The sequence below is a fragment of the Drosophila novamexicana genome, unplaced genomic scaffold, assembly GCF_003285875.2.
Source record: "Drosophila novamexicana strain 15010-1031.04,08,12 unplaced genomic scaffold, DnovRS2.1 tig00002092-arrow-arrow-pilon, whole genome shotgun sequence".
NCBI lineage: Eukaryota > Metazoa > Arthropoda > Insecta > Diptera > Drosophilidae > Drosophila > Drosophila novamexicana.
In genome coordinates this window covers 2,804-12,500 of record NW_020824938.1, presented here as the reverse complement: position 1 = coordinate 12,500, position 9,697 = coordinate 2,804, and the positions used below count along the sequence as shown (strand labels likewise).

The following is a 9,697-nucleotide window of genomic DNA, read 5'->3' as shown; positions in this document are numbered from 1 at the left end:
AACCATGAGACCGATAGTAAACAAGTACCGTGAGGGAAAGTTGAAAAGAACTCTGAATAGAGAGTTAAATAGTACGTGAAACTGCTTAGAGGTTAAGCCCGATGAACCTGAATATCCGTTATGGAAAATTCATCATTAGAATTGTAATATTTTAAACAATATTATAATAATAGTGTGCATTTTTTCCATATAAGGACATTGTAATCTATTAGCATAAATATTTATCATAAAATTATGTCTGATTGCTTATTTGAATTATATGCTTGCATTTTAACATAAAATAAAAGATATAAATTTGATAAAGTGCTGATAGATTTATATGATTACAGTGCGTTAATTTTTCGGAATTATATAATGGCATAATTATCATTGATATTTGTGTTTATTATATGCATTTGTATGATTAACAATGCGAAAGATTCAGGATACCTTCGGGACCCGTCTTGAAACACGGACCAAGGAGTCTAACATATGTGCAAGTTATTGGGATATAAACCTAATAGCGTAATTAACTTGACTATTAATGGGATTAGTTTTTTAACTATTTATAGTTAATTAACGCAATCCCGGGGCGCTCTATATAGTTATGTATAATAATATTTATATTATTTATGCCTCTAACTGGAACGTACCTTGAGCATATATGCTGTGACCCGAAAGATGGTGAACTATACTTGATCAGGTTGAAGTCAGGGGAAACCCTGATGGAAGACCGAAACAGTTCTGACGTGCAAATCGATTGTCAGAATTGAGTATAGGGGCGAAAGACCAATCGAACCATCTAGTAGCTGGTTCCTTCCGAAGTTTCCCTCAGGATAGCTGGTGCATTTAACTGTTGTATAAAATAATCTTATCTGGTAAAGCGAATGATTAGAGGCCTTAGGGTCGAAACGATCTTAACCTATTCTCAAACTTTAAATGGGTAAGAACCTTAACTTTCTTGATATGAAGTTTAAGGTTATGATATAATGTGCCCAGTGGGCCACTTTTGGTAAGCAGAACTGGCGCTGTGGGATGAACCAAACGTAATGTTACGGTGCCCAAATTAACAACTCATACAGAAACCATGAAAGGCGTTGGTTGCTTAAAACAGCAGGACGGTGATCATGGAAGTCGAAATCCGCTAAGGAGTGTGTAACAACTCACCTGCCGAAGCAACTAGCCCTTAAAATGGATGGCGCTTAAGTTGTATACCTATACATTACCGCTAAAGTAGATGGTTTATATTACTTGTAATATAAATTTTGAAACTTTAGTGAGTAGGAAGGTACAATGGTGTGCATAGAAGTGTTTGGCGTAAGCCTGCATGGAGCCGCTATTGGTACAGATCTTGGTGGTAGTAGCAAATAATCGAATGAGACCTTGGAGGACTGAAGTGGAGAAGGGTTTCGTGTGAACAGTGGTTGATCACGAGTTAGTCGGTCCTAAGTTCAAGGCGAAAGCCGAAAATTTTCAAGTAAAGAAAAATCTAAATATATTTGTCATCTAACCGATTTTTATACACTTGAATAATTTTGAACGAAAGGGAATACGGTTCCAATTCCGTAACCTGTTGAGTATCCGTTTGTTATTAAATATGGGCCTCGTGCTCATCCTGGCAACAGGAACGACCATAAAGAAGCCGTCGAGAGGTATCGGAAGAGTTTTCTTTTCTGTTTTATAGCCGTACTACCATGGAAGTCTTTCGCAGAGAGATATGGTAGATGGGCTAGAAGAGCATGACATATACTGTTGTGTCGATATTTTCTCCTCGGACCTTGAAAATTTATGGTGGGGACACGCAAACTTCTCAACAGGCCGTACCAATATCCGCAGCTGGTCTCCAAGGTGAAGAGTCTCTAGTCGATAGAATAATGTAGGTAAGGGAAGTCGGCAAATTAGATCCGTAACTTCGGGATAAGGATTGGCTCTGAAGATTGAGATAGTCGGGCTTGATTGGGAAACAATAACATGGTTTATGTGCTCGTTCTGGGTAAATAAAGTTTCTATCATTTATGGTAGTTTCTTGTTCCCCGGATAGTTTAGTTACGTAGCCAATTGTGGAACTTTCTTGCTAAAATTTTTAAGAATACTAGTTGGGCAACCAATTAGTTCTTTTAAATTATAACGATTATCAATTAACAATCAATTCAGAACTGGCACGGACTTGGGGAATCCGACTGTCTAATTAAAACAAAGCATTGTGATGGCCCTAGCGGGTGTTGACACAATGTGATTTCTGCCCAGTGCTCTGAATGTCAAAGTGAAGAAATTCAAGTAAGCGCGGGTCAACGGCGGGAGTAACTATGACTCTCTTAAGGTAGCCAAATGCCTCGTCATCTAATTAGTGACGCGCATGAATGGATTAACGAGATTCCTACTGTCCCTATCTACTCAGTTCGTTTCAGACGGTCGTTGGGAACAGACGTGCTTATTTCATCGCTCGCTTCGCGAACAATCTAAAGATAACGGTGCTTTCAAGCAACGGTATCTTGTTTACATTTTGTGCGCTTATCGGCAATAAAGTTTTATTGCTTTGTTTACGTCGTTGCTGCGTGAGCAACAGGCGTTCGTGTGTGTGTGTGAAACCGCCAGCTTCTACGTGTGTGTGTGTGTGTGTGCGTTCTATTTATATATTAAATAGATAAGCGCACACCTGCGGGCGATGCCGCCACGCAAAAAGAAGCCCGCTGAGAAGGGGACTTTTGAAAATTGTAGGATGACGTCGGATGATGAGGTGGCCTTGTCGGAGTCGTCATCGAACAGCGAGGTAAGGCGGAGGAGCAAGCAGCGCCTGAGGAAGGCAACTTCCGAAAGCGCTGTCAGCTCAGTTGGTGCGCGAGAGGGGAGCGCTGTTCCCGCGGGAGCCGCAGATGGCTCGCCTGGAGCAGCGGGTGCAAGTGTGGAGGAGCGGGTTTTTGCCGTTCCTCATGCCGCGAGCGCTGTGAATGTGTCTGAACCTGCCGTGGAGGGGCCGTCGACAAGTGCGGCGGCTTTGAGGAAGCGGAAAGGAACAGCTGTCGAGCAGATGAAGGGGATAACGGGAGCTTTATTGCAGCTTGCACTCAAGGAGAGAGCCACGGGGTCGCTCATTTGCAAGTTAGTTGATTATACTGGGCAGTATGAGCAGCTCTTGTTCGCGCTTGTGGCGCAGAATGAGCGGCTGCAGGGGCGCTTGGAGGCCGTTTGCGGGGATGCAGGCGTTTCGCATGCTTTGCATGTTCCAGCCGGCCAAGCGCGGGCTTCGTCGGTGAACGCCGCCAGAGGGGGTCCCAGGTCGGCAGCGCCGTCTACCCCGGAGATGCCTCGGCCAGTCGAGACCTGGTCCTTGGTTGTGCGCAGCAAGGCTGCTGGCAAAACCGCTAAGGACGTGGTTGAGCAGGTGGTGAAGGAGGTAGGTCCCTCTCTTGGCGTGCGGATTCATGAGGTGAAACCTCTAAGGGATGGAGGTGCGTTAATTCGGACTCCATCGGTCGCCGAGCGTGAGAAAATTGTGGAGAACACAAAGTTCAACGAGGTGGGATTGGAAGTGTGTGTGAATGATAAATTAGGGCCGAAAGTTGTGGTTCAGGGCGTTCACTCGCAAATCACCCCTGACGAGTTCATGGGTGACCTTTACGAGATGAACTTAAAGGACAAAATGTCACTTGAAGCCTTCAAGAAAGGTGTCCGGATGACAAGTAAGCCATGGGCGGTGGGAGGTAATGTTGCAGTTAATATAGTCCTCGAGGGTGCTGTGGTGGCCATGCAGTCCCTTTTAGAAATCGGACGCTGCTACATAAAATGGTTTTCGTTTAGAGTGAGAAGTTTTGACCTGGTACCGGGATGCTACCGCTGCCTTGGCTTCGACCATAAGGTGGCGGAGTGCAGAGCCAAAGAGGACGTTTGCCGTCGCTGCGGCCAGATGGGTCACCGTGTGGCTCAGTGCAGCAATGCACTGAATTGCCGCAATTGCTCCTTTAAGGGGAAGCCGTCGGGACATCTGATGATGTCTCTAGCCTGTCCCATATACGGGGCGATTGTTGCGCGGGCGAATGCTAGACATTAAAATGTCTAGCAGATTTCTTCAGCTGAATTGTCAAAGGTCGTATGCAGCTATGTGTGATGTGGGGGCTATGATGTGTGAAAGGGGCAGCGTCGTTGCCCTGCTGCAGGAACCCTACGCGACCGGAGGTTGCGTAAGGGGATTGCCCGCATGTATGCGAGTATTTCCTGACAGCAGGGCCAACTCCGCTGTCATTGTGAATGATGTCAGTATTGAATGCACTTTGGTGAGTTCAACTGACTGGGGGGTGTGTGTGAGCCTTAGCGGCAGTTTTGGCAGGATTTTTGTAGTAAGCATGTATTGTAAGTTCGGGGATCCCCTCGAACCATACATTGCTTACTTGGATGAGGTGCTACTACTGGTTAGTAGCGTACCAGTCATCCTTGGTCTTGATGCGAATGCATCATCTCCCATGTGGTTCAGTAAGGTATCCAGACATTCGTCTGGGTATTCGAACCACACACGGGGTGAGATGCTAGCCGAGTGGGCCGTGTCCCAGGATGTTCGGGTCGTTAACGAACCCAGTGAGTGGTACACGTTTGCGGGTCCGGTGGGTCAGAGTGACATTGATGTTACTCTAGTGAATGCGGTAGCAATGAGTATGTATGCTTTTCATTGGTGTGTACTAGGTGGGCTTGGTGTGAGTGACCACAATCCGATTGAGATTGTTGTCACACACACTATTACAAGGAATGAAAGTGTTGGGGGTAATCGCTGGCGCACTTGTAGTGTGAATTGGTCCCTTCATGGGCTCATTGTGCAGGAGGCGGCAACGCAAGTTCCGCTTAATGCATTTAATGATTTGAATGTGGATGAGCAGGTCGTATGTGTGAATAGGTGGATAACTGATGCGAATGATCGCATGTTTGAGAGGCACCGTAAGGTCAACCTCAAGCATGTGAAGTGGTGGACGAATCAGTTGAGCACCAAGCGGCGGATGGTCCGGTCTCTGCGGAAGCGATTCCAAAGGGCCAGAGCTACCAATGCGGATGGTGCAGCCCAACTCAGGATTGAATATAGTCGGTGTATGAATGAATACAAGCAAATGCTTGTAAAGGTGAAAGAAGATGAGTGGCGCTCTTTCCTGGAGCGCAATAAGGATGACCCCTGGGGTCGTGCTTATAAAATAGTTCGAGGTAGAGGCAGGGAAACGGATGTAAGTAGCCTCCGTGTTGGTAACGTTCAGTTAACGGCATGGAGGGATTGTATGAATGTCTTGTTGAATGAATTCTTCCCCAGAGCGGATCATCAGGACTCACCACCTAGTGTGGTTAGTCCTGTTGATCCGCTTCTGGATAGTGAGTTGGAGGTGGCTTTCTCGAGGTTAAAGTCGAGGAAGTCCCCTGGTATGGATGGATTCACTGGAGAAATGTGTAAAAGTGTCTGGAAGTCAATTCCAGAATATATGAAAGCGATGTATGCGAAGTGTCTGAATGAGGGTTATTTCCCCAGTGAATGGAAGTGTGCGAGAGTGATAGTGCTCCTGAAGTCGCCTGACAGGATCAGGAGCAATCCTAGATCTTTTCGGGGCATCAGTCTTCTTCCGGTTCTTGGAAAAGTTCTGGAAAGGATTATGGTAGAAAGGCTTCAGGAGAGAATGAGTGACCAAATGTCTGACAGGCAATTTGGTTTTAGGCAGGGCAGATGTGTTGAGGATGCGTGGAGGTATGTTAGTGACTCTGTTGAGGCTAGCAGCTCCACGTATGTCTTGGGCATCTTTGTTGATTTTAAAGGTGCTTTCGACTACCTGAGTTGGGCGAGTGTTTTGAGAAGGTTGGATGAATGCGGGTGCCGAGAATTAGCTCTCTGGAAGAGCTATTTCTCTGGCAGACGTGCGTGTGCTGTAGGGCGGAGTGAATGTGTGAGCGTGGATGTGGTTCGTGGCTGTCCGCAGGGATCTATCTGTGGCCCATTCATTTGGAACCTCATGATGGACCCCTTGCTAGTGCAGCTCGAGCAGATGTGTAAGTGTTGTGCGTATGCGGACGATCTGCTCGTCTTGATTGAGGGTCGGTCGCGTCTTGAGATCGAAACGAATGCGGGTATGTGCTTGCGCACTGTGTATGAGTGGGGTGAAAGTGTTGGGGTCAGTCTTGCAATGGACAAGACAGTGTCAATGCTGCTCAAGGGCAGATTGGCAGCTAGTCGGCCACCCATTGTCAGACTGAATGGAGTGAATGTGAGGTATGCGTCTGAGGTGAAATACCTCGGCATAACCTTCGGCGAGAGGATGTGTTTCACTCCTCATATCGCTGGTCTCAAGGCCCGGCTACTTGGTTTGGTGGGGCAAGTGCGTCGTATTTTGAGGACTGATTGGGGCCTAAGCAGACGTGCTGTCCGCACCATCTATGAGGGTCTGTTTGCTGCATGTGCAGCATATGGATCGTCTGTATGGTGCAAGGCGGTCACGACTGTGGTTGGCAGAAAGAAAGTGCTGGCTTGCCAGAGAGTGCTTCTGTTAGGTTGTTTGCCTGTGTGCCGCACTGTCTCTACGGAGGCAATGCAGGTACTGTTAGGAGTAGCCCCTCTTGACTTGGAGATCAGGCGTCGAGCCTTGATATACAGGATCAAGAGGCGGCTGCCATTGCTGCAGAATGATTGGCTAGCAGATAGGGATGTGGAGAGTTTAGGGCTTAGTGAATGCAAGAGATTGGTGGAAGAGTGTGTTCTGTCTGACTGGCAAGTCAGATGGGACACAAGCGTGAATGGGCGTGTCACTCATCGGTTTATACGGGAGGTTACATTTGCCGGCAGCCGACCAGACTTTGGGTTCGGCCTGAGTCTTGGATTCCTGTTGACTGGTCACGGTTCCCTCAATGCATTCTTGCATTCGAGGAGCCTTTATGACAGTCCAGAATGCCGTTGTGGCTCGGCTGCTGAGACATGGGAGCATGTTCTCTGTGAGTGCACAAGGTATGCAGATCTTCGAGATCTGAGGGGGATGGGTATAAGTGAGGTTAGTGGCGGGTTTGACGTAAGTCAATCACTCTCCACTAGTGATAGGGTTAGAAGAATGAGTGAGTTTGCGAGAGCTGCATTTTCCAGGCGACGTTTGCAATTGCAGGAAGGAATTGTATGAATGAAGATGGATGGTAGATGTACGAATGTGGGGGTACGAATGGTGGGGTACGAACGTGGGGGTGTGTCTGAATGGGCATTTTGTTGAACATTGTGTTGTCTGGGGCCACCAACCCTTAACTGTTTTGGAGTTTAAATTGGAAGTGCCCTTCTGGTACGAGGCCTGACCAGAGGTCTTTAATCTGGTACCACGGGTAACCAGGAGCCCACGGAACTTGTTCCGTCCTGGTTAGTTGGTGCGGCCCTTCGGGGAGTATCGTGGTGGTTGTGGTTTAACACCCAAATGCGGGTAGAGCTTGCTCGACGTGGAGTTGCGTTATACAACCGGGTTCCGTAATCCAGATTTCGGAAGAGGCTTAGATAGTCCTCGTGCCAAACCAAGGTAGAAGTCACAACCAAACAGTCGTGTCTTTAATTGGTACCTGCGGAATTGTTCCAAGGGGGCGGTGATTGACGCTTGAATTAATCCTATACTAGGAACCGTGAGATTAAGCCATCGTGGCAGGTGCTCACGTTAAGCCCACTGACTTTCATGTCCCTATCTACTATCTAGCGAAACCACAGCCAAGGGAACGGGCTTGGAATAATTAGCGGGGAAAGAAGACCCTTTTGAGCTTGACTCTAATCTGGCAGTGTAAGGAGACATAAGAGGTGTAGAATAAGTGGGAGATATTAGACTTCGGTTTGGTATCGACAATGAAATACCACTACTCTTATTGTTTCCTTACTTACTTGATTAAATGGAACGTGTATCATTTCCTAGCCATTATACGGATATAATTATTATGTCTTATGGTATTGGGTTTTGATGCAAGCTTCTTGATCAAAGTATCACGAGTTTGTTATATAATCGCAAACAAATTCTTTAATGAGAGAATGCATTTATGTATTATTGATTTAAAAATTTGGTATAACTCCAATTACTCAGGTATGATCCAATTCAAGGACATTGCCAGGTAGGGAGTTTGACTGGGGCGGTACATCTCTCAAATAATAACGGAGGTGTCCCAAGGCCAGCTCAGTGCGGACAGAAACCACACATAGAGCAAAAGGGCAAATGCTGACTTGATCTCGGTGTTCAGTACACACAGGGACAGCAAAAGCTCGGCCTATCGATCCTTTTGGTTTAAAGAGTTTTTAACAAGAGGTGTCAGAAAAGTTACCATAGGGATAACTGGCTTGTGGCGGCCAAGCGTTCATAGCGACGTCGCTTTTTGATCCTTCGATGTCGGCTCTTCCTATCATTGTGAAGCAAAATTCACCAAGCGTTGGATTGTTCACCCATGCAAGGGAACGTGAGCTGGGTTTAGACCGTCGTGAGACAGGTTAGTTTTACCCTACTAATGACAAAACGTTGTTGCGACAGCATTCCTGCGTAGTACGAGAGGAACCGCAGGTACGGACCAATGGCACAATACTTGTTCGAGCGAACAGTGGTATGACGCTACGTCCGTTGGATTATGCCTGAACGCCTCTAAGGTCGTATCCGTGCTGGACTGCAATGATAAATAAGGGGCAATTTGCATTGTATGGCTTCTAAACCATTAAAAGTTTTTAATTTATTTTATTAACGACAATGGATGTGATGCCAATGTTATTTATAACATAGTAAATTGGGAGGATCTTCGATCACCTGATGCCGCGCTAGTTATATTTTAAAACATTATTTAATACAATGACAAAGCCTAGAATCAATTGTAAACGACTTTTGTAACAGGCAAGGTGTTGTAAGTGGTTGAGCAGCTGCCATACTGCGATCCACTGAAGCTTATCCTTTGCTTGATGATTCGATAAAAAGCAACACTAGACGAACATAATTCGTATAAATGGGTTATACATTCGCTTAAAATATATTATCAATTTATAGTTGTTATATATTTTTTTATGTATGTATGCCTACTGTACGAAAGTTCATCTATGTTGCTCTCAAATATTTAATATTTAACATTGAATAATATATATATATATATACAATACTTAAGGCAATATTGATATATATATATATATGAAAATATGGAATTGACGGATGGAATATATGAAACATATATATACACAATACCTAAATATAAAAACTTTAATTATTATTGAGGAAAGCATATAAGATAGAACAATATATATATATACAATACTTAAGGCAATATTGATATATATATGAATATATGGAATTGACGGATGGAATATATGAAAAATATATATACACAACAATACATGAATTAAGACTTCAATTATTATTGAGGAAAGCATATAAGACAGAAAAATATATATATATATATACAATACTTAAGGCAATATTGATATATATATATATATGAAAATATGGAATTGACGGATGGAATATATGAAACATATATATACACAATACCTAAATATAAAAACTTTAATTATTATTGAGGAAAGCATATAAGATAGAACAATATATATATATACAATACTTAAGGCAATATTGATATATATATGAATATATGGAATTGACGGATGGAATATATGAAAAATATATATACACAACAATACATGAATTAAGACTTCAATTATTATTGAGGAAAGCATATAAGACAGAAAAATATATATATATATATACAATTCTTAAGGCAATAT

At 44.3% G+C, this 9,697-nt stretch overlaps 1 pseudogene; it reads left to right on the top strand.

Moving 5' to 3' along the window:
• The window catches only part of LOC115768928, a 9,232-nt pseudogene extending 339 nt beyond the window's left edge, over positions 1 to 8,893 (top strand).
• The last annotated feature ends 804 nt before the right edge of the window (positions 8,894 to 9,697 follow it).